The sequence below is a fragment of the Ictidomys tridecemlineatus genome, chromosome 2 (assembly GCF_052094955.1).
Source record: "Ictidomys tridecemlineatus isolate mIctTri1 chromosome 2, mIctTri1.hap1, whole genome shotgun sequence".
Lineage (NCBI taxonomy): Eukaryota > Metazoa > Chordata > Mammalia > Rodentia > Sciuridae > Ictidomys > Ictidomys tridecemlineatus.
Window position 1 is genome coordinate 217,959,242 of NC_135478.1, and position 27,213 is coordinate 217,986,454.

At 35.6% G+C, this 27,213-nt stretch overlaps 1 pseudogene; it reads left to right on the forward strand.

The window, feature by feature from the left end:
- The first annotated feature begins 18,922 nt into the window (after window positions 1-18,922).
- On the forward strand, window positions 18,923-23,297 carry LOC101954754 (14-3-3 protein theta-like; annotated as a pseudogene).
- Window positions 23,298-27,213: the final 3,916 nt, after the last annotated feature.

Genomic DNA, 27,213 nt, shown 5'->3' on the forward strand with positions numbered 1-27,213 from the left:
AAGTGCAACTATTTCATTGGGATCACATGTTTAACTCTGTGGTGAAGGGCGCCAGATTCTCCTGCAGGACCCTCCAGTGTGGAAGCTGAGGCTAGAGTCCAGGGCAGTGAGTCTGACTTGTTGCAGTCCCTCCCTTTAGGGGTTCCAGCTCAGCACCACAGATTTCATTTTATGCTTGCTTTTTCCATTTCACCTCCATGTTTCTTTCCTTTTTATCTACTCTGAGGATTTTAGAATCTAACAGCAGATACTAAAATACCAGCTGCACATAATCTGCTTGATCAGTTCCACAGTGTCCTAATGTCAAGTCCTTCTAATAAATCCCTTATTATTTATATTTCCTAAGTCCTTCCACATCTGAGTACTGACTGAAACATATTCTAAGTACAAAACAAACTACAAATAAATCATTAACATTATCTAGAAGGTTTGTTATTGATAGTGTTATTGGGTTTTGACAATATTTTGATTATTTCAAATAATTGAATGCCTTTGGCATATTTTGATTCCCACAGTTTAACAAAAATTAAGACAAAAAATGTCTTATAGTTTCTTACCCAGAATTAAGATATAAAGTTCACTCGTTGTTTTTGGTTCTTACATTTCTTTTATCTCTTCTAATCTGTAATAGTTTCCTATTCTTGACTTTTTTGTTCATGAGATTTTTTTTCCTTTTATACAGAATAGGGTTTCAAAATTGTCATCCTGAACAATTTTATAGTTATTGAGGGGTAGAGCAAATGAGTACATTATTGATGTTGAAAATCAGGTTAAGAAGCAGGGTCCTTATTGTATGATAAGTGAGAAACAAATGTAGAACAAGGGAAGTTGAAGAATCCCCTGTGGTGTTGTATTTGAGTTTGAAATAGCAGAATGAACACAAACATATGAGTGTGCTCACATCATGTGTGTATTCTTAACTTTCCTCACTGAAAGACATGCTTACAAGTAGAAATAAATATACCTGGTGCCTAGAACTTAATTTTGAAATGCCTTTCTCCACTAAAAGTAACCATATCTCCTTTGAGAAATGGCTGATTACAGATCTGGGGCAGGAAATATATAAATTGAGCTTACATAAGATGATCCTTGGTAAACTCAATGGCAAGAACATTATTAAAGACTAGTAGATCATGTAAAAAGGAACCAAGTGCGAGATTCCCACTAGTCTGATATATAACACTTGGAATATAAGAAATACTAACAGTAACAGTGCAATATATTTATTTTTAAAAAATTTCTAAGTGCCTAGTGATGAGGGGGTGGGAAAAGAGAGAGCGAGAGGGAGGGAGAAAGATTGAAAGAAAGAGATGAGATAGGGAATTAAAGCTTCTCTTTAAAGAAATTGCTAGTTGATATATAGAGTAAGAATGATAGATTTATTTTTAAATCACCATTTTGCAGCCACCAATGTAATAATTACTCCAGGTTAGAGCCATCAATAGTTGCTAAAATTTATATTGGGTGTAAAACACTTGGGGAACAAGACAGTTTTATAATTTCATAATGGCATCACATAGACCTCTTATTGCTTATAAAAAGTACAATTTTACATAAGAATTGTGGCACTCACCTTATTAACCAGGTTATCAAATTTAGCATCACCAATAGGAGTACAATTCCGCAATTATGTAGATCCTCATGTGATGTATCTCTCTATAGTATTTAGGCCAAAAATTACTTAACCTGAGTATAAACACAGGATGTGGGATATTCTGCAAAATTCGTAACTCTAACTCTTCAAAATTTAATCTCACTGGGATAGGTGGCACATGCTTGTAATTGCAGCTACTTGGGAGGCTGAGGCAAGAGGATTGCAAATTTAAGGCCAGTCTTGGAGACTTAGAGAGACCCTATCTTAAAATTAAAAAACAGTCCTGAGGGTGTGGCTCAAAGGGTAGCGCGCTCGCCTGGCATGCGTGCGGCCCGGGTTCGATCCTCAGCACCACATACAGACAAAGATGTTGTGTCCCCAGAAAACTAAAAAATAAATATTAAAAAAATTCTCTCTCTCAAAAAAATATTTAATATTAGAAAAAAAGAAGACTAGGGATGTAGTTTAGTAGTAAGTTCCCCTTGGTTCATACCCGAGTTCTGTATAAAAGAAAAAAAAATCTCATGAACAAAAAAGTCAAGAATAGGAAACTATTACAGATTAGAAGAGATTAAAGAAATGTAAGAACCAAAAACAACGAGCGAACTTTATATCTTAATTCTGGGTAAGAAACTATAAGACATTTTTTGTCTTAATTTTTGTTAAACTGTGGGAATCAAAATATGCCAAAGGCATTCAATTATTTGAAATAATCAAAATATAGTCAACATATCAAATAATAATTAATTTAATTAATGTTTAATATTCTCATTTTACAAGACAAATGATAAATTATTTAGGAATGAAATATCATTATGTCTTCAAATTAAAATGGCCCAGAAAAAGAGCTACAAAGGTAAAGCTGACTACAGTTCACTGTTAAAGAGCATATTTCTTTTTTTAAAAAATAGAGAGAGAATAGTGAGAGAATTTTTTAATATTATTTTTCAGTTTTCAGTGGACACAACATATTTTATTTTTATGTGTGCTGAGGATCGAACCCAGCACCCCGCACATGCCAGGCGAGCGAGTTACCACTTGAGCCACATCCCCAGACCAAGCATATTTCTTTTTAAAACTTTTTATCTGTTTCTTTTTTAGATATACATGACAATAGAGTGCATTTTTGACACATTATACATACATTCTTGTGATTGTACATGATGTGGAGTTACACTGATTGTGTATTCATATATGAACTTAGAAGAGTCCAATTCATTCCACTGTTTTTCCTCTTTCCATGTCCCCTCCCTTCCCTTCATTCCCCCTTCATCTAATCCACCCCCCTATTGTGTGTTAGCATCCTCATATCAGAGAGAACATTCTGCCTTTGGTTTTTTGGGATTGGTTTATTTCACTTAATATGATAGTCTCCAGATCCAGCCATTTACTGGTAAAAGTCATAAAGTCAACAAATACATGAAAAAATGTCCAACTTCTTTAGCAATTAGAGAAGTGCAAATTAAAACTACACTGTGATTCTATCTCATTCCAGTCAGAATGGCAATTATCAAGAATATGAGTAATGAAAAATGTTGGTGAGGATGTGGGGCAAAAGGTACACTCATACATTGCTGAGGTAGGACTGCAAATTGGTGCAACCACTCTGGAAAGTAGTGTGGACATTCCTCAGAAACTTGGAATCGAACCAATGTTTGACCCAGTTTTCTTACTCCTTGGTGTATCCCCCAAAGGACTTACAATCAGCACACTACAATGATGTATCCACATCAATGTTTACAGCAGCTCAATTCACAATAGCTAAGCTATGATACCAACCTAGGTGCCCTTTCACAGATGAATGGATAAAGAAAATACAGTAAATATACACAATGAAATATTAGCCATAAAAAAGAATGACTGTATGATTAAAGAGCATATTTCTAATATACTCCACTTTAACAGACATCAGAAATTCTGTTACAACTTTTTGTGTTTAATGTCTCTGCTACTGATTTTCAAATGTTTTGCTTTTATCTTTGACTCTTCAGTATTACACATTTCTTATTTTTTGAGAATTTTTTAATATTTATTTTTTAGTTTTCGGCAGGCACATCTTTGTATTCGGTGCTGAGGATCGAACCCCGGCCGCACCAATGCCAGGCTAGCGCGCTACTACATGTACACATCCCCAGCCCAGTATTACACATTTCTATGAGATCTTATTTCCTACTTCACAGAGAAAATATAAGCTTTAAGATATGAATGCTTTAGCTTCCAGATCCCCCAAGTATAAATTTATATGCTTGTTGTTCATTCTTTTCTCCTTTCCTACCTTGCAGTGTGAAGTGTTGCTTTTCTTTTTGCATTTGATACTTGCTGTTGACTGTTTTCTTATTCTTAAGGATCTCTCTTGCTTTAGATTTAATGACTCTCCATACTCCTGGTTCTTCTCTAAAAGGTCACGTGTTTGTTTTGTTTTTTAGATCTGTTCTTGGGGTCAATTTTCACCATTTTAATTGGCAGTATTAACACTGGACCCCATCTTTTGCTTATTTCTTTTCCCCCAGAACTGGGCTTAGTTCAGGCTTAATTCAGGCTGCTGCAGCATAGAATCATAGGCTGGGTGGCTTATGAAAAAACATAAATTTTTACAGTTTTAGAGGCTAGAAGTCTGAGATCATAATACCCCCATGGTCAGGTTCTGATGTGGGCCCTCATCTAGGTTATAGACTGTGTCATCCTATTATAGTCTCATGTGTCAAAAAGAGAATGTAATAGCTCTTGGGGTCCTTCACTGCCACTGACCTGTACTGGGGATTCAACCAGGTCCTGACACACACTTGGCAAGTGTTCCATTCCTGAAAGTCTTACCCAACCCTTTTTATTTTATTTTGAGACAGTGTCTTGCTAAATTGCCTAGGCTGACCTCAAACTTGCAGTCTTTTCCCCTTAACTTCCCAAGTCTGGATTTATAGACACGTGCCGTTGTACCTGACACAAGGTTTCTTTAAAAAAAAAATTTTTTTTTTTTAGTTGTCAATGGACTTTTATTTATTTATATATATGCAGTGCTGAGAATCAAACCAAGGGCCTCACATGCTCGAGAGCACTCTACCACTGAGCCACAACCCAGCCCACAGGGTTCCTTTTTATAAGGCCACTAGTCCCACCCATGAGGGCCCTAGCCCCAGGACCTTCCCAAAGGCCAAACCTCTTAATACTTATCACTTTGGGGGTAATTATTTCAACATATGAATGGTGGGGACACAAACAGTACTTTGCATAACTTTCTATCCTCTTACCCAAATATTGGTTTTATTTACAGTGATGGCTTCTAAATCTGTATCAATAGACATCTCTAACTGTCCTTAATTTCTTTGTCTAGCTACTTAGTAGATGTCTGTACCTGAATATCTTAGAAACAATGCAAAGTCAGCAAATTCCAAACTAAGTTCTATTAATTCCCTTTCTGCTTCCGCAGCTGCTTAAACTGAATTTTTTAAAAACTCAATTTGTGCACCACCTTTTGACTTTCTTATTTAAAGATAAACACTAATTTCATGTTTGAATGTGTTGCAAATATAACAAAAATTAGAGTTAATCCCCATAGTCATTTTTAGTAACAATCCAGCTACTTCCAATTTTTGACAGTAGATTATAAATGTCCATCTCTTTACCTTCACATCTTTTCTGCGTTGGAGGTCTTCTACTGAAGGAAAGTATTTTCCCCTTATAAAATTTTTTCACTTATTACTTTGACACTTCCTTATCCATCTCTTTCTCTGGGCTTAAAGTCCTGGTTTCAGCATCTGCCATGATCATTTCCCTTCACTTTTATTTTAATAACTCAATATTAGGTAATTTAAGCCAAATATAATTTAATATTTTTATTAGCCTATGTATTTTAGATTGCCAATATATTTGTCAACCACACTTTATATATTTTTATATTAAAGTAATATAATGGCTTTGGAGAGGAAATTTTGTGATTATTAAGACCCTTTGTTTTATGTGTGTGTATGTATTTTATATATATATATATATATATATATATATATACACTCTCTCTTCTCACTTACACATTGCTCTACTACTATTAGAATTAGTGAGGTTCTGTAGGTTGCACTATTCCTATATTAACTTCTCTTGTATGAATATAAATATATCCTGCCTGATTTTGTACAGGACAATCATTCACTCTCTACAAAAGGTTATTAGTTGCTAAGATAGTGAAACAAGTTAGAAGTTAAGAAGTTCAGGAGCCAGAAACACTATTATTTTAATCAAAATATTGAATATTCTACAATTTTGCATTTCATGTTATTTAATACATCTCAAGCTTATTATAAGTACATATAATCTCATCTGGATTATTACAGATAAGACTAGATCCAGTGATTTTTGAAATGCTGAAGAGAAGATGTGGCGAAACTGCCATTTAAAATTTATGAGCAGGAGATCCTTGGCAGGAGCAGGACTGTAGTGGTGGCAGAGAGCCAGATAGGACCCAACCAGAAGCTGAATTTTACTTCTACTGGTTTATAGGATATTGATACAGCAAGCATAAGTTTTATTGCTTTATCTTTAGAAGTTTTTAAATGTATGGATCAAGGTTGAAACTCCCAGCTCTAAACCAAGTAATACTTATAGGGATCTTTAGCTAAAAATAAACAAGTTAACCCTTCAACAGATGAATGGATAAAGAAAATGTGGTATATATGTACAATGAAATATTATTCATATATAAAGAAGAATGAATTACAGCATTTGCTGATAAATGGATGGAGCTGGAAAATATCCTAAGTGAAATAAACCAATCCCCCAAAATATTCTCTCTAATATACAAATGCTAATTTACAATAAGGGGACAGTAGGGAAGAATAGAAGTACTTTGGATTAAACAAAGCAGAATGAAGGGAAGGGAGGGGGAATGGAAATAGGAAAAGATAGTAGAATGAATCAGACATTACTTTCCTATGTTCACATATGAATACACAACCAATGTAATTCCTCATCATATACAACCAGAAGAATGAGAAGTTATACTCCATATATTATACACTCTACTATCATGTATAACTTACAAGAAAAAATTTTAAAAAATAAACAAGTTAAAGGCAAAATGCATACAGTAAAGAAATGTAGAAGCCTTTTGCTTCCAGAACTGACATGGCTAAGTATTGAAATAGCCAAAGTGCAGATCATCCATCTTCTTAACTAGCTTATTTTTACTAAGTCTGTAGATATCTATTTGTTCCTTTCTTGGAATTAACACGTCTGTTACAAACTATTTGTGAGCAATGCACAATATTAAATGCAAACCATGAACAGTATTAAAATTTTCTTGATAATGTGAAACTGAGATAATTATATCAAGGCCATTGTAATTTTCCTTAAGATACTTGTCCTTGTAGCTTGACCTTGCTGTAGGTTTGAAATGAAGTTATAGGAGGTGTAAAGCTGATTTTCCTTTTTCTGTTCTTGAAGAATTACTTCATTGTCACGTTTTGAGCATCCAGGTAATTGCACATCTTTAGATGTTATTTACTTAATTACTCTCCGTTGAAGAATTGGTCCTAGGAAAATTGTTTTGGAAATATGAAATGTGCTTAGCAAACTAAAGATCTTTAGAAATTAAAAGTTATTAAGTTATCTTTCTAGAGTATAGATATTCTAGAGTACTCTAAATAATAAGCAAACATGCAATGCCTTTTTCCCCCAAAAATAAAGTTGCCATTAAAATAACCACAGATCTTAAGTGTTCTGATAGAGATATTTCTTTTTGTCTTTTTAAGTGGAAATTAAAGGATGCATGTGAAGGTGAATTTGTCTTAGATATTGACATGGGATATATCAAAGCAGCTGGTTGGTGGAGAAAGATTATTGAGAGATGCTGGCAGAAGATAAAGAAGGAATGGAAAGGAGATGTTAACAAGACACTTTGGTGAGAGACATTGAGACGTGTGGGCTTGAAATGTGGAAAGAACATGTTATGGATATAGGAATTTCTCTCCATATCTGCACAGAACCAGACCCATTCTGGCAATGTACAAACAATGACTCTGGGAATATCAGATGCTACAACCTTGGTATAATTAATGGGGAGCCTGTGAAGTGTCCCCTCAACATTATCATCAGTGATTCTCTTTCAGGCAGTGTCAAGGGCAGTGGACAATGGCCAGGGTCAATTGAAGAAGATAAGGAACATGGTGGATCCTAAGCAGGAACTAGTTTTTAAACATGTGCAAGCCATAGTGTCAGTGTTACACCATTCCAGCGTCACCCACTATCTACATTTCTCTTGGTGTGACACTCAGTTTTGCTGGAGGAGTGACATTCACTCAGAACATAATGTCAGTCCTGCTCCCTGGAATTGGGCAATGTGGCTTCCTGGTCTTGGGAATCATCCCTTTTGGAAACTCCCACAAATAATTACAGACTGCTTTTTATGAGCTGCTGAGGTTCAAACCATTAAACTGGTAGAAACTCAAACCATTATGATTTTGAGTTTTCAGTTACTATACCCTCACTTTATTCCTGTGATCGGATAACATCCGATCTGTAACACTGTAATCAGAGATTGAGTTAGATAGAACAGGGTCCCAGGTGGAGCCCAAGCAGTGTTCCAGATTCAAGTGTATTTGTAGGACTGGTGGAACTTGCGTGACAAGCCCCATTTGCATGAGGGCTTGTGGTAATCTTATAAGTGGGTCCTTACCACAAACCAATGTTAAATGGAGAGATTTTCAGAACTGTATAATATCATTCAGACTGTTCTCCATTCCTACTCATATCTGAGTTTTGGTAAAAACTGTTGCATTTAATTTAAATCTGTTCGAGTTCACAGCAATCTCCTATGGGAAAAACATAAACGTAAACTATCCTGAAGTAGAGCCATATCATCAGAAGAAAAAAATTACATACTTTTTTCATTTTTTATTTCTGGAGATTGAAACCAGCAGTGCTTGTTCACTGGGCTACAGCCCCAGCCTTTTTTATTTTTTATTTTGAGACAGGTCTTGCTATGTTGCTGGCCTTGAACTTGTGATCCTCTTCCCTTAGCTCCTGAATTGCTGGGATTACTGGTGTGCACCACTGTGCCTGGATACTTTTGAGAAACATTACTTGGCAGAGTCTAGGCCCAGAGAGATAGGACATGTGGCCACGGATCCAGAAATGCCTTGTTAGGGGTTTTGTCAGAACTGCCAAGTCATAAAGACAAATGGGCCCAGATGTAGTCCATAGAAAATTTGAAATGTTAAATTCAAGATAAAACTTGACCAAGCCCAGAGGGTACAAGTAAATTGTAGGGGCAGGTAAGGTAGATCCCCATGTTGTCTGCTGCTGCAGTTGCACAGGTACCCCTCCATTAGGTCAAATCTATGGCTGTGTTGTAGGAGGAGGTCCTATAAAACTAGCCAAGGCCCAAACTTGATTTCCAGAAGTGTCAACAAGGTACATGGATTCAAACTAAATATGAATGTGACTGCATTACACATACACCTTTAGGGATGGTGTATATATAATGCGAACAATAGTGGGCAGGGAGATTTTTCCCATAGATAAACTATTAGTGGTTCGACTGATCATCTACTTTGTGTAGAAGAAGTAGCCATAGATGAGATTATATGAGTATACCTGAACAGTAGCCAGTGAATAGGGGCCTAGACATAAAGGACTGACAGGTCAAAGACAAGGAAATCTAGGGAAGAGCATGTGAATAGATAGATGAAATATGGCACAAAATGTGTAGATCTTCAAGTCAAATTTTAACCCAACAGAAAGCATCCAATATAGTTAAGGCATTTGATGGTTAATTTTATGAGCCAACTTGATTGGGTCACAGGCTCCAGAGACATTTGGTCAAATATTCTTCTGGGTGTGTCTGAGGATGTTTCTGGATTTAATTAACATATGAATTGGTAGAGTGAGAAAAGCAGGTTGTCCTCACTAATGAGGGTAGGCCTTATCTAGTCAGTTGGAGGCCTAAGAAGAACAAAAAGGCTGACCTTCCTGCAACTAAGGCAGAATTTCTTTCTGCTTGACTTCCTTGACATCTCTGCCCTTGAACGGAAACATTGGCTCTTTCTGGGTGTTAAGCCTGCTGGGTTTTGCAGTAGAACTACACCACGGGCTCTCCCGAGAGTCTCCAGCTTGCCAACCACACATCCTGGGACTTGTCAGCATCCATCATTCTCCTTAGGTAGGTAGACAGATCTATAGATATGTCTGGTTGACCAATGCTTCTGTATGATATACAGATACTACCCCAAAGTACACAGCTGAATGTTAGCCCCTTTCTGGGGAGTCTCTGGACCCTCCATTGGTAGAAATTTGAGCAGTGCACCTGGTTGTTCCCTTTCCTTAGAAGGAGAAATGGCCATATGTGTGGTTATTTATTAGTTCATGTGCAGTGACCATTGGTTTGGTTAGATGGTCAAGCACTTGGAAAGAAAATATTTTAAAATTGGCAGTAAAGAAAGAAAAAGATTTTAAAATTGGGGGAAAATCATGTGGCTAGACCTCCCTGAATGGGCGGCGGGGTGGAGGAGAAGAAGATATTTCCATTCTATGTGACCTCAGCAGAGAATTTTGATAACCAAGTAGGCTGGATAACCCAGTCTATGAATACCAATCAGCCTCCTTCCCCAGCCAGCCCTGTCATCACCAATGGGCTCATGAACAGTGTGGCTGTAGTGGCAGTGCTGGAGGTTATACATTGGACTCAGCTTTCACTGAGTTCTTAGGAAGCTTTCCACTCCCTAAGAACAACCTGGCAATAGCCACTACTCAGCGCCCTGTCTGACAGTGGCACACACCAACATTGAGTCCCCTTACAACCTCTCTCTCCCTAGGATGATCAGAGCTACTGGTGGCAGTTTAATTACATAGGATCACTACCACTATGGAAGAGGCAGCTTCTAGATATAGATTTGCCTTCTCTCATGTAATGATTTTGCGAGAACTTCTTTGGATTTGCAGAATGCCTTATATACCATCATCATATTCTGCTTAGCATTGCTTCTGATCAAGGAAATCACATCACAAGAAAAAAGAAGTGGGGAAATGGGTCCATGTTCATAAGACTCACTGATCTTACCATGTTCTCTAACGTCCTCAGGTTGCTGGCCTATTAGAATGATGAAGTGTTCTTTAAAGACTTAGTCACAGCTCCAGGTAGGTGGTAATTCCTTGAAACAAGGAGAGAGGCATCTCTAGAAGACTGCATATGCTCGGAATCAGTTTTCAAAATGTGGTGCTTCTTCTCTTATAACCAGAATTTATGGGCCCAAAAGTCAAGGGGAAAGAGTGGAAGTGGCATCGCTTATTATTACCCCTAGTAGTCCACTAGCAAAATTTTCCTTTCTTTTCCTGTGACATTATATTTGACTTGCCCAGAAATCTTAGTTTGAAAAGGAGAAATACTTCGACCAGAAGATGTTTATAACTCCAGTGAAATGTAACTTAACACTACAGTTCAGCCACATTGGGCTCTTCAAGAATCTGAATCAACAAGCAAAGAAGGGGATTATAGTGTTGGCTAGGAAAATTGTTCCTGACTGCCAGTGGGGGAAATGGACTGCTTATTCCATAATGGTAGAAAGGAAGAATGTGTTTGGAATAAAGGAGAGTTTAGTGTACCATGCTTTGTGACTAGGTTCAATGGTAAATTTTAGTAACCCAGTCCAGACAAGATTGCTGATAGCCCAGATCTCAGGAATAAATGTTTGGGTCACCCACTGGAAAAGAATCACAACCAGCCTGGGCACTTGCTGAAGGCAAAGGGAATAATGAATGAGTAGTAGAAGGCAGCGATAAATACCAACTATGACCATCAGACTAGCTATAAAAAAAAAAGAGGGACTGTAATTGTCATGAATATTTCTGTCATATTTTGTTATGAATATGTATGCAAATATCTGTTTCTTCTCTTAATCTTTCATAGTGTAACATAAGATATATTGGCTTTATATCATAGTATTTAAGTATTGTTTATGAATGCATTAGTTAATTTAGTTTTGTGGTACTAGAAATTGAACCTAGGGGTGTTCTACCTCTTATTTTTAAAAATTTGATACAGAGTCTTGCTTAGTTACCCAGTCTGGCCTCAAACTTGCAACCCCCCTGTCCTGACCTCCTAAATAGCTGGGTTTATAGGCATACACCACAGTGCCTGGGTAAACATTGTTAATTTTATATGATAGTATTTAAGTTATGAGATATCAAGGAAAAAAGTAAAGATCACTCAAGGACTTTGCCTTCTCTTCTGGGAAATGGTTAATTTGTTTCTACTTGTATGCAGGATCATTGTATCATGTTACAAGATTATGTCAGGCAAAATTATGACATTATTTTCTTTATATGGAAGTTGTATATGGATTAAGAAGATGTGTATGAGTGCCACCTTGACAAGGGATGGGCCCAGGATGGTTCATTTCATGCTTCAAACCGACTGGGCTACAGGTTATTCAGACATTGTCCAGAGGTTACACATGGCTTCAGTGGTCTGTCCTCCCACTCACCATGGCCGCTGGAACTGCTGCTGCCACTGAATGTCCAGTCTGCCAGCCACAGAGACAAATGCTGAGCTCCCCTTTATGGAGGAGACCAATGGCCATGTGATGACAAGTTGACCACATTAGGCATCTTGCTTTTTCTCATTCCATAATACCAAAAGTACCTGGTAACTCTCAAAATCAACTGGAAGAGCTCTAATTTATGTATTTATTTTTTCTACTATTGTTTTAAATCCTTTTGATGCCTTTATTCATAAGAAATGTAGAACAGTTTTGTCAATACTTGAAAAAAATGCAAGTAAACGTAATTTTAATTGATATTATTGGATTGTTTTCCAGGAAGGCTCTAATACTTCCTGTTTCCACTACAATAGGAGAATCTCTTTTTTTCCATATTCATGACAACTATAAGCATTATCACTTTTTATTTTTTGACAAATAGATTTGAAGTGACACCTCATTTGTTGGTTTAATTTATGTTTGTTTCACTGACTACCAGCAAATTTGCTGTTTTTTCAAATATTTATTGAGTACTAGATTATTTTTCCTAATGAATTGTCTGTTCATATCTTCTACTTTTCTACTAGACTTTTATTCTCTTTCTGCTTCAATTTGTAAGACCTCAGTATTATAGTTTTGAATATTTTTCTTCCTTCTATCTTATAAATATTTTCTCTGAATCTATTATATATATTTATTGATTTTGATTATCTCTTTCATATTTATTCATACAAAACTTTAAAATTTGAATTGAGTAATATATTTCTATTTTTTTCTTTTATAACTTCTGCACATCTGTGATCCAAGCTACTTTGGAAGCTGAGACAGCAGGATCACAAATGCCAGGCTAGCCTGGGTAACTTACCAAGACCCTGTCTCAAAATAAGAAACAAAAAGGGCAGGGCTGTAGCTTAACATTTGTGAGCCCCATGGGTTCAATCCCTAATATCTAAAAGTGTGCGTGTGTGTGTGTGTGTGTGTGTGTGTGTGTGTATTTTAAACTTTTGCCTTTTCAAGCTTTCCTGCCTACAGATTAAGTATATATATTCCTATATTTTTCCTTTCAAGAATTTTGTTTGTTTTATTGATTTTTGTTTGTTTTTGTTTTTGTGGTGCTAGGGATTGAACCCAGTGCCTTGTGCTTACAAGGCAAGCACTCTACCAGCTGATCTATATTCATAGCCCCTGTTTTATTGATTTTTAAGTTTGTAAAAAGTTCATTTGCAATGTATGTTTGTATTTGGCATAAAATATAGCTCTCAGGTTATTTTCTATTAAATAGATAGCTGTGCCAACATCATTTATTAAATAATGCATCTTTTCCACAATGATCTGGACCACACACCTTTATCTCATATTACTTTTCATATGTATACTGAGATCTCTTTCTGGATTCTTATTCTATTCAATTGAAGTTTGTTTACCTCCTTAAGTTCTGTAATGATTTGGTAACAGTGACGTTTTAGTATGTTCTAATTTCTGTGTTTTCCTAACTTTATTTTGGTTTTCTTAGTCAATTTTTTTCATATAAACTTTAAATATACTTTATCACTTCTAACCCATACTTATATCCTATTAGATGATTTATTAGAATTTAACTAAATTATATACTTCATTTTGAGAAATTGTACTTTTTAATATTAATCTCATCAAAACACATGAATGTGTTTCCTTTTGTTCAGAATTTGCTTTATGTTCTGATATAATATGTTATTATTTTCTTCATTTAAATTCTTTGTCCTTATTGTCAAGTTTATCACTTAAGATTCTCTGGAGATGTTTTCTACCTATTGTAAATGCAATATTTTGTCTCATTTCCTTTTTAAAATTAATTAATTAATTAATTCTGATTTGTTATATAGGACAGCAGGATGCATTTCAATTCATAGTATACATATAGAGCACAATTTTTCATGTCTGGTTGTACACAAAAGTAGAGTCACACTATTTGTGTCTTCATACATGTTCTTAGGGTAATGATGCCCATCTCATTCCACTGTCTTTCCTACCCCCCCTGCCCCCTCCCTTCCCCTCCTTCCCCTTTGCCCTATGGAAAGTTTCCTCCCATGCTGCCTCCCATCCCATCCCTGTTATGGATCAGCATCCTCATATCAGAGAAAACATTTGATATTTGTTTTTTGGGGGGATTGGCTTACTTCACTTAGCATAATATTCTCCAACCTCATCTATTTACCTGCAAATGCCATGATTTTATTCTCTTTTAATGCTCATTTCCTTTTTTGGAAGCTTATTAGAAGAATAGAGAAGGCTGGGGCTGGAGCTCAGTGGTACAGCACTTGCCTAGTATGGGTGAGGCACCACATTAAAATAAATAAATAAATAAATAAAATAACTGTGGGGCTGGGGATATAGCTTAGTTGATAGAGTTCCAATGGACTAGTGATTTCATTTACATTCAAAATGTAAAATTTTTCCCCAAAGACTACCTTAATTATACAATGCAGCAGTGGGATTTTCTATAATTTGTAATGCACAATTAAGAACGAACATAACCCTTTCTACATATAGATACATACCCCATATCTTTTCTACCTTCAATACATCCTCCTTGCCTCGTCTTTCCTTCCCACCTCTTCCTCTTCCTCTCCCATCCCAAATAACCTTTCTCACATGCTTGAATTCATCTTTTATGTACCTTCTCAGTGTGAGAGTCATATAGGTTGTTTATCTACATATAAGACACATATGAGCACATTCAATTTAATTACACCTGTGATGACCTGTGGATTTCAGGGTCTATAGGCTTGTCCTCTACACAAATTCCTAGCTCACCTAATACCCTATACTGGTTTTTTTCCTCTCCTAGTTTTAAACATTTCAGCAAATGTAGGTAATTTAGCAATCGTCCACCCAGTATTTCAATCCATAAACTTAGAAATCACCCTTGAGTTACCTCAAAATTATTACCCCCAAAATATGTCCCAAATCTTTCTCCTTTTCCCCCATATCACTACTACCATACTTGTTTAAATGATTATCCTTTTTTTCTAGAAATAATAACAATTTAATAGACTCACAAAACATTATATCAGTGAATAAAATATTAAAGCATTGCCCTTTTCTCATTCAAAAACATGAAGAGGTTGTTGTTGTTACACATTTAAAGCACCAACTTATTGGAAACTAAGGACCAAGACTGGCCTGATATACAGAGACATAAATTTAGCATGGCAGAGATTACCCAAATGAGCAAAATGCATGATACCCATGTCCAGAGCTTTGAGAAAATCTCATCATATAACTCACTAATTTATTCAATGTTACATTTTCAATATAATGAGCATTTTATTAAAAAAAAATCTTCTATATTATAAATCCAAACCACAAAACATCTCTTAAAAATTATTTTACTCAAAAGTACAAGTGGATTCCTGGAAATCATATTCACAATGCTTCCTAACTAGATTTTATGGAATCATAAATGTGTTTAGCTGTATCTTAGGGCTTAAACTCATTGGAATCATCCCACGATACTTTCTCATCATATTTACCTTGGGCATACATGTCCTCAAAACTAATAGTTATACAATGAAAATCAAACTAGTGTTCTAGGTAGGTATCAGTTTTTCTTCAATAAAGAGATTAGAAATGACCCACTGTAAATAGTTTGTGCAACCAATATTTTGCCACACACAAATTAAGGCAGCCTTAATCATGCCATTTTCTATGGGTTACAAAATCATCGATAATGTGTTTTAAGACTAAAAAGCTCTTCTTTTTTTTTTTTGCCTAGATTCTGTAAACATTCTATTCCCCCAACCTGCAGCCGGCTGGACAATTTCTTTTAATAAATATATATACCCAGCTTCCCCTACATTGTGAAAAGAAGTTCACTAACTCCAGTCACATAGCTTTTGCTTCTATTTGAAACAAATCTGAGAACTTGAATCTATTTCAAAACTGACTTAATGACAAGGAGGATAACAACATTATAGGTTGCTCTGTGACACCTCTGCTTTATTCCTCGAAGGGTCTTTTCAAGCAGGACATCAGTTTTCTATGTCTCTGCCCTATGCTTGGCCTGGACCTATAGAGGTCCAGTGTTGCACATAAACCTACACATTATCTTTTGGTACAGTACAGCAAAAAACTTGTTTTTAGCACCTCACAATGAGCTAGAGCATCTCACTAACTGCTTCTGGTTTTCACTGCCACAATTCACCCTAAATTGTTACAGGATTGAGTTGAATTTAAGTCCTAATTGAATTTTTAAAACAATAGGAAGAAAAGAAAATCTTCATAAACTTAAAAAGACTAATTGAAATGGAAACTTGTTAGGGGGGAAGGGGCGGAGCTATTTGATTAATGTGGGTAAAACCAAAACAAAACCAAGATGTTTTAGGGAAAGAAGGTTTCCATGAATAGGAACTGCTCTGTGAGAAGTTTGCTCTCCTTGCTCAGAAAAGCCTGAAGAGAGAGGAAAATAAATGTGGAGGAAAGAGTGCATGTCAAAAGCAAATGGCCAGTAAACTTAGAGGTACATAAACATTTCAAATGATTGCATTGTTTTCTATTGATGTATTATAATTTTCTTCACAAAATTCATATTATTACAAATATTTTGGGATTTCTTGCCTGTTTATCTACTAGGTTTATGATACATTTAGTAATTTTAAAAATGTCCCATTGGGTTTTAATAAAACTTGCATTAAGTTTGCAGATTAATTTGGAAGAAAGCTTAAAAAAAAAAAAAGCAAATGGCCATATTCTGCCACTTCTTCAGTGTTTCCATTCTCTTTAAAAATGTGGTCAAACAGGCAGGCATTCAATTGAAACCACCCAAGGAAAAAGACCAAATGTCTTCTTGACAGGAGAGGATACACAGAGGCAATGGGCATCTCAGTGGAAACATTACCTCAAGAGAAAAAGCACTTCAAATTGATTTGGGGTTCCAACAGTAGGAGTATTGGGCAAGGGGACACACAGTTTGCTAACACAAGTATCTTGAAGCCACTCCCCTCTGGTGCCCATGTTCCACTGTAGAATATCCGTGACTGTGACAGGAGGAATCAGTTCCACAAAGACCTCACGGCAGCACACACACCTCACTCCTGGTGTGTGTCTGGGAAGTCTGAAATCTGCTAGGTGAAATCTGGGAAGTCTCAGAGCTAGCAGTCTGATCTCCATGACGGTTGAGCTTACATAGATTCCCCGCTAACCCTTAAGTAGAAATGAACATTTTTTACCTCCACCATACAGGAAAACCCATCAAGTCAAAATTTGAATGGAAAACAGACTGCAAACATATGACCAAGAGATCTGATATGAACCAGACCTCCCTTCTTGCTATTCTCATCTTCTTTCACCCCATTCTCTGCAGAATTTTCTCGCTAGGTTTTTTTTTCACTAGCTTTCTTGTGATAATGTGTGAGCTTTATGATTTGCATGCCATTTAACCAGACCTGTACCTATATTTCATAGAGCTGGAAATCAGGAGTTCTTCTCTGGACACCTGACATGATAAAAGCCTACGGGCAACCTGTGCATCAGTGATCAGTGGTCTATGTGTTGGAACAAAGATGTCAAGATCATTCAGTGGGGGAAAGAATAGTCTTTTCAACAAATGGTGGTAGGAAAACTGGTTAACCATATGTAAATCAATACATTTTATCCCTACTTCATAGTATTTTTAAAAATTAACTCAAAATATATCAAAGATCTAGGTGTAAGAGCTAAAACTATAAAGTTCTTAGAAAATATAGGTATAATCCTCACAACTTTGGATGAAGCAGTGTTTTTTAAATATGATGCCCAAAATTTAACCAATCAAAGAAAATATAGATGACTAGGACTTGCCAAAATTAAAAACTTTTGTTTGTCAAAGGCCACTATCAACAGTGCAAAGGGACAACTAACTCACCAAGTAGGAGAAAATAGTTCCTTATCTGTCATATAGCTCTTAAGAGTTTAGTATATAGAATATATAACTAACTCTTACAACTTGACAGTAAAAAAAAAAAACCCAATTTAAAAATGGGCAAAGAATTTGAATAGAAATTTCTCCAGAGAAGATAAATCAATGACCACTCAACACCTGAAAAGATGTTTAACATGCCAAATTAAAACAGCAATGATATACCAACTCATACTCTTAAGGATGGAAATAATTAAAAACAACTAGAAAATAATAAATGTTGACAAGGATGTGGAGAAAAGGAGCCTTCATACTTCACTAGTAGTAATGTAAAATGGTGTGGCCATGATGAAAATTGATTTAACCATTTATAAGAAAGTTAAATTGAATTCACCATGTGAATTCAGTAGGTCCACTTCTAGGTATGAATCAAAGAGAACTGAAAACATGTTCACACAAAATTTGCACATGAATATTCTTCTTAGCATTACTAATAATAGAAAGAAATACAACACAAATGATCAGCTGCTGAATGTAATGTATCCATATAATGGAATACTATCCAGCCATAAAAAGAATGAAATACTGATGCATTCTACAACATGACTTAACTAGGTAACTTTTTTTTTTTTATTTGCAGTGTTGGGAATTGAACCCAGGGACTCACACATTCTAGGCAAGAGCTCTGCCACTGAGTTATACCCACAGCCCTAGAAAACATTTTGCCAAATGAAAGAAGTCAAATGCGTAAAGCTATATGTTATATGATTCTTTTTATATAAAATGTTCATAATATCATAATACATAAATAAATAAGAACAGAAAATAGATTAGTGGTTGCTAGTGATTGAGAGGAGGAAAAAACAGGAAACAATTGCTAAAGGGTACAGGATCTCTTTTTGGTATGATAAAAATGTTCTGGAGTTAGATTGTGGTGATGGTTGCATAACTTTACGAATATGTGAAAACCCACTGAATTGTGGAAATGTTATAATGGCGTATGGTATGTAAATTTTATGTTAAATGTCCAAAATAAAAAAATGCCTAGGGAGCTGGATGCGGTGGCACATGCCTATAATCTCAGTGGCTTGGGAGACTGAGGCACGAGGATTGCAAGTTCAAAGATAGCCTCAGTAAAAGTGAGGTACTAAGCAATTCCTTGAGACCCTGTCTCTAAATAAAATACAAATAGGACTTGAGACGTGGCTCAGTGGTCAAGTGCCCCTGAGTTCAATCCCTGATACGAAAAAAGAAAAAAAAAGGCTGGGGAAAATATCAAGAATTCAATATTCCTAATGGATATACAAGTCAGCAAGCTGGGTAAGGAGGCCATAGTAGAGATGTAACTTTAGGATTAGATACTGATGGTTTATAAAGTGTTGATACTGTATCTATATTTAAAGATAATATGATTGAATGTAAAGACTGTCCTGTGGACCCCATAAAGCAACCATTAGAACTAATGAACATTTTTTCATATATTTGTTGATTGATTGTATATCATCTTCTGAGAAGTGTCTGTTCAGGTCCTTGGCCCATTTATTGACTGGGTTATTTGATTTTTTTGGTGTTTAGCTTTTTGAGTTCTTTATATAGCCTAGAGATTAGTGCTCTATCTGATGTGTGAGGGGTAAAAATTTGCTCCCAAGATGTAGGCTCTCTATTCACCTCACAGATTGTTTCTTTTGCTGAGAAGAAATTTTTTTAGTTTGAATCCATCCCATTTATTGATTCTTTATTTTAATTCTTGCACCACAGAAGTATTATTAAGGAAGTTGGGGCCTAATCCAACATTATGGAGATTTGGGCCTACTTTTTCTTGTATTAGATGCAGGGTCTCTGGTTTAATTCCTAGATCTTTGATCTACTTTGAGTTGAGTTTTGTGCATGGTGAGAGACGAGTGTTTAATTTCATTTCGTTGCATATGGATTTCCAGTTTTCCCAGCACCATTTGTTGAAGAGGCTCGCTTTTCTCCAATGAATGTTTTTGGCACCTTTGTCTAATATAAGATAATTGTAATTTTGTAGGTTAGTCTCTGTGTCCTCTATTCTGTACCATTGGTCTACCAGTCTGTTTTGGTGCCAATACTATGCTGTTTTTGTTACTATTGCTCTATAGAATAGTTTAAGGTGTGGTATAATGATGCCACCTGCTTTACTCTTCTTACTAAGGATTGCTTTAGCTATTCTGGGTCTCTTATTTTTCCAGATGAATTTCATGATTGCTTTTTCTATTTCTATGAGGAATTTCATTGGGATTTGGATTGGAATTGCCACCTCACTCCAGTCAGAATGGCAGCTATTAAGAATATAAATAACAACAGGTGTTGGCGAAGGATGTGAGGGAAAAGGCACATTTATACATTATTGATAGGACTGTAAATTAGTACAGCCAATATGGAAAGCAGTATGGAGATTCCTTAGAAAACTGTGCATGGAACCACCATTTGACCCAGATATCCCACTCCTCGGTCTACACCTAAAGGACTTAAAAACAGCATACTACAGGGACACAGACACATCAATGTTTATAGCAGCACAATTCACAGTAGCTAAACTGTGGAACCAAACTAGATGCCCTTCAGTAGATGAATGGATAAATAAAATGTGGTATATATGCACAATGGAATATTATTCAGCAATAAAAGAGAATGAAATCAAGGCATTTGTAGGTAAATGAATGGACTTGGAGGATATAATGCTAAGTGAAGTTAGCCAATCCAAAAAACCAAATGCTGAATATTTTCTTTGATATAAGGAGGTTGATTCATAGTGGAGTTGGGAGGAGGGGCATGGGAAGATTAGATGAGCTCTAGATAGGGTAAAGGGGTGGGAGGGGAAGGGAGGGGGCACTAGAGTAGAAAAGGGTGGAATGAAGTGGACATCATTACCCTAAGAACATGTATAAAGACACAAATGGTGTGAATATACTTTGTATACAGAGATATGAAAAATTGTGCTTTATATGTGTATTATGAATTGTAATGCATTCTGCTGTCATATATAATAAATTATAATAAAAAATTAAAAACAAAAGAATTTTGTCCAAAGCAACAAACTTTGTCAAAATTTTAGTACACTTAATTACTTTTACCAGACTGAACTTTGCAGTAATTTTAAGTGAGACTCATAAGATTTATTTTCTAGAAAACTTTTGCAACTTTATATGTGTATGTATATATATATATATATATAGATAGATATATATAGATATATATTAATTTTTAATTTTTTATACATTCAGGTTTTGCTTTCACTATCCTTTGCCATATTCTGGAAAAATCAGATAATTTAGTTTAGGACTAGTCTCCTCATTTCTTTGATAATCAAAAGCACATTCCATAAACAAATCTATAAAATAAAACTTTCTCTATATACACATGTCCTACTTGGTTCTGTTTCTCTGGAGAACTCTAATGTGTACAAAGCTGTTATTCAAATTCATAGTAAAAAATCTAAATAAAGAGTTTATTTTGAAAAAACAACAACAACTAATGAGTGAATTTAGAGAATTCCTAGATATAGGGTCATAAACAAAAATCAATTGTATATTTAAATACTATAGCAAACAACTGGAAAATGAAATTTTTAAAATTACATTTATAATAATATTCAAACCTAAAATACTTAGAAATAAACAAAAGATATATAAAATCTCTATTGTAAAAATTGAAAAACATTGCTGAGACAAAGTTTTAAAAACCTAGATAAATCAGGAAACATACTATATTCATGGGTTGACTGATTCAGTATTGTTAAAGTATCAGTTCTCCTCCAAATACATCTATAGATTCAATGAAATCACAATTTTATAATTCCACTAGCTTTCTTTTTCAATTGATAGACCTATTCTAAAATTTATATGAAAGCAAAAAAAAAAAAAAAAAAAAAAGGTGTGGAGGGATGTCTAGAATATCCAAAGGAAATTTGCAAAAGCACAACGAAGTTGGAGAATTAACATTAGTTGACTTCAGTTTTTAAAATAAATCTAAAGTAATGAAGGCACTGAACTGCTGGGAAAAGGTTCAACAAATAGAAGAGTAGAACTGAAGAGAAATCCCAGAAACAGACTCACACTTACTTATTTGATTTTTTACAAAGATGGCAGATCAAAGGAAAATCTTTTCAACAAATTGTGCTAGAACGATTGAACCTCAATATGGAAAAAAGTGACTCTTAACGCCTACCTCAAATCATACACAAAAAAGAATTCTAGATTGATTATAAACCCAAACACAAAAATTAAAACTATAAAGCATCAGAAGAAGACATACGAGAATATCTTCATGACTTGTAGGTAAGCAAAAGTTCTTAGAAAAACACAGACTTACCTGGCCATAAAAGAACAGACTGATAAATTTAGACAATAAAAATTTAAGGTGGCAGCCACAGAGAGGAGGCCCTGGCTCCCACACCAAGGAGAAGCATGAGCTGATCCAGAAGGTCAAACTAGCCAAGCAGCCCAGGCACTATGACGACATGGCCACCTGCACGAAGTCCACCACCCAGCAGAGCTCTCCACTGGGGAGCACAACCAGTTCTCAAGTGGCCTACAGGAACGTGGTCAGGGGCCACAGGCAGGTATGAGGTATGCATGTACCTGAGCAGAAAACTCACACCTTTAACAAGAATTTGCAGCTGATTAGGACTACTGGGAGAAAGTGGAGTCGGAACTGAGATTTATGTGCACCTTGGTCCCAGAATTGTTGGGTAAGTATTAATAACCAATGTAAATCCAGAGACTAATGTCTTCTATCTGAAAATGAAGGGAAATCACTTCTGTACCTTGTTCAAGTGATGATCAGAAACAGACGGTAGATAATTCCTAAGGAGCTTACCAAGAGGCATTTGACATAAACAAAAAAGAGGTACAAGCACACACCCAGTCTGCCTCAGGCTGGCTCTTAACTTTACTGGGTTTTACTGTGAGATCCCTAAAAACCCAGAGCTTTCCTGAACAGTAGATAAAATTGACTTTTTTTTTTTTTTTTTTTTTGTACCAGGGATTGAACTCAGAGGCACTCAACCACTGAGCTACATCCCCAGCCCTATTTTTTTTTTTTTTTTTTTAGAGACAGGGTCTCACAGAGTTGCTTAACACCTCGCCTTTGCTGAGGCTGGCTCACAATCCTCCTGCCTTAGCCTCCAGAGCCGCTGGGATTACAGGTGTGCACCACCATACCTGGCTACATCAATTTTTGATGAGTCCTTTGCAGAACTTGATAAACTGAAGACTCATACAAGGAGAGCATCCTTGTTATGCAGTTGCTTAAAGACAACTTAACATTTTGGATATCGGACAGAGAAGGAGAAGATTGTGACAGAAGGGGCCAAAAACTACATACAGGCTGTCATCCTTCCCTTTAGGAAATCTTTTTACACATCTCCATTCCTTATTCTACTTGGTTTCCTCAAGCAAAGAAACACATTCATGTATGGAATCAATTGTTCATAGCCTTTTCACACTGCAGCTTTGAGTAAAAGCCATTCCTTGATTTGTTTTTTTAGCTTTCCTGGTATGCAGTTACTGCAGTAGGTAAGTATTAATAGCTTCATTTCATATAAACATAAGTAACTTCTAAAAACTTAGTCAAGAATTAAAAATCTGTCTGGTATTTAAGTAATCTGAACCAGTTCTTCAATGACTGTGCTTTTTATTACTGTGAAGATAAGAAAATGTATCTAATTATAATTTAAAGAGTGTTCTAGCCAGGTATGGTGGTGCACGCTTGTAATCCCAGCAATTCAGGGAGGCTGAGGCAGGAGAATTGCAAGTTGGAGAGCAACCTTAGCAACTTAGTGAGACCCTAAGCAACTTATCAAGACCTTATCTCAAAAAATAAAAAGGGCTGGGGTTGTAGTTAAGCACCCCTGGGTTTAATCCCCATTACCAAAAATAAATTAAATAATATTGTTGTATATAACTTCTTAATTTCTACATTCCCTTTCTTATTTAGTTTGAATGGGAAAGCACTTGACATTTCTAGGCCAGGGGTCACAAAGTGAAATGCCTCCTGTATAGCACATATTATGGGAGGGTGCATTTGTCCGTGAAAACTGGAAGTTTCCTTTTTCATTGTTCATTTGTTTAAATTGACAACTTCCCTTCCCATTAAAAATTCACTTATGGGCTGGGGATGTGGATCAAGTGGTAGTGTGCTCATCTGGCATACGTGAGGCACTGGGTTCGATCCTCAGCACCACATAAAAATAAAATAAAGATATCGTGTCTACCTAAAGCTAAAAAATAAGTATTAAAAAAAATTCACTTATCAGTTGGGTGCTGGGGTGCATGCCTGCAATCCCAGGGGCTCGGGAGGCTAAGGCAGGAGAATTGTAAGTTCAAAACCAGCCTCAGCAAAAGTGCAGCACTAAGCAACTCAGTGAGAACCTGTCTCTAAATAAAATGCAAAACAGGGCTGGGGATGTGGCTCAGTGGTCAAGGGCCCCTGAGTTCAGTTCCTGGTACCCCCTACAAAAATTCAATTATGCCTCCTGCCTTTGTAGTTCTGGTATTCACTTTATTATGTAATTGAAGTAGTACATTGCTGCCAGAATACAAGCATTGTTTTTGGCAAGTTAAAGTGCATGTCAATTCTTAATATACTGGAAAGGGAAAATAAAAGTACACAAGTCCAAATTTAAAACTTTAGTAATTTTCCACACAGATTTGTACACATGTGAGAGGGTGTCCAGTTTGTCTAATCATTACTCTTTATAGAGTTGGACCACTATTGTGCATTGCTAACTATTGGCTGTAGTCCCAAAAAAGCCTTGTGAAAAAGTTATGCCCCGTGTAACAGCAGAGTAACATAAAATAAAATTACATTTTATAAACCATTTTTATAATAGTTTTTATAAACCAAAACTATTGCTTTGTAACAATTGCATTCCCAGCCAGATGAATTTACTACTTTGTGAAGTATATTGATACTCTCTTCTTCTATTATATAAAATGTAGTAGTGGTACATATATTTCTGCTTTGTGGTACACTTGTCTGGGAATTCCTGAAAATGTGTAAAATTGGACTACAACTTCTTAGTATTTTACTATAGATCAGTCTCATGGTCCTTCACTTCCTCAAATGTAATGGTACCTGGCTAAATGTTATGGAATAAAGTGGACATTTTAAAATAAAAAATTAAAACTTCTGTTCATCAAAAATGAATAATCAGGCCGTAGACTTAGAGAATATGGTCACAAATATATTAACTCACAAATATTATAGCTTTTATAACAATATTAAAAAGATAAACAGTATAATTTTTAAAATCGCAAGAGTCTTGGATACTTTATAAGAATGTGATTAAAAAGCACACAAAAAGCATCCTCCACATCAGTAGTCATGAAGTAAAGTAAATTGAAGCTACAACGAAATACCATGATACTCCTATCTACACGGCTAATTCTTAACAAGAAGATCAAAGGTTGGCAAGGATGTGAGCAACCATAACTTGAATTCTTATATGTTGAAACGTGTAAAATGGAATAAACCTTTGAAAAAGGGTATGGCAGCTTATAATTTCCTGTATCTGGATGTAAGTATGTATATCCAGCAGCTATACCAAGGGCCATGGACTGAAACAATGAGCCAGAATAAATATTTCCTCCTTTTAAGTTATTTATCTTAGATATTTTGTCACAGTGACAGAAATCTAACTAACATACCTACTACTCTTCTGGACAATACCAGGATCTTAGAATGTTTTTAACTTTAATTATGAGTAACATTAGTAACTATGTAAGTATGTACATTCAGATACAGAAAATTGGGGGGGTAAAATGAGAGGGTAAAGGAGATTAAAAGAGAGTGCTGAGTCTCAACTTTAGTATTTAGAGGTCACAGAAAAAAAAAGTGCCGAGATAGCTCAGTTGGTAGTTTCTTGCCTTGCAGTCACAAGGCCCTGGGTTCAGTCCCCAGAAACACCAAAAAAAAAAAAAAAAAAAAAAAAAGTGAGAAAGGAAACAATACATCAGTAAAATAAATAAATAAATAAATAAATAAATAAGAGTATAGACGCTGGGTTGTGACTCAGCAATAGAATGCACTGAGTTCAATCCTCAGCATCACATAAAAATAAATAAAATATAGGTATTGTATCCAACTACAACTAAAAAAATATTTTAAAAAAATTAAAAAATAAAACTATAATGTCATGATGCCAAGAGAATAAAGTATACTGAGCTTTCTGTTCCTAAGATTGTCTTTGTATCTTTTTTGGCTTAATATCTGTTTTGTTTAATGTTATCCTTAAGTTCCTTCTGGTCAGTAATAGGCTAGAAAATTTGTTTTCCATCATTTTATTTTCAATTGTTTGTATACCTATAACTTATGTATGTCTCCAAAGTGACATGAAGCTTTTTTAAAAAGCAAACTGAGAATATCTGCTTTTATCTAATTATTTGAATATATTTTATTTATTGTCATACGAATTAATTGGATATGATATTATTTTGGGTTTATTTTTACTTCCTTTTAAGCAATGGCTTATTTTTTCTTATATTCTGTTGAAATAATTAATTTTTATCCTAGTTATTGTTCTTAGTAGTTTCCTATAAATTTTTAACATATGCACTTGGTTAGCATGCACAGGGCCCTGGATTCCACCCCCAGCACCACACACATGCACAAAATTTAACATATATAGTTAATGAAGTATAAAGTTAATCATACCTCTACTATTATGGTTTGGATCTTAAATGTCCCCCCAAAATTGGTGTGTCAAAGGCTTGGTTCCCAGCCTATGGCACTATTGGGAAGTTGTGGAAACTTTAGTAGGAGATAGGACCTAGAGGAAGGAAGTGAGATCACTAGGGGCATGCCCATGGAGGGGACTGGGACTCTGGCACCTCCTTTCTCTCTTTGCTTTCCTCTACCATGTACTTCTACCATCATGTACTGCCTCGCCACAGGCCGAAAAGCAACCATGGATTGAAACAATGAGCCGGAATAAGTATTTCCTCCTTTTAAGTTATTTATCTTAGATATTTTGTCACAGTGACAGAAAGCTAACTAACATACCTACTACACTTCTGGACAATACCAGGATCTTAGAATGTTTTTATCTTTAATTATAAGTAACATCGTAACAAAATGGTGCAGTAAGTTCCTGTAAAAATCCTATCCTCCATAAAAGCAATTAGAACTTCAGCAAAAAAGAAATGTCAAAATAAACTTTTTCAGAATTCTGGAAATTAGCCAAGACCTTGCTGCAATCAAGGAAATTTATAAGAATAGTGAGTTTTGTGACATTTTAATTTTCTCTATTCTCATTCTTTTTC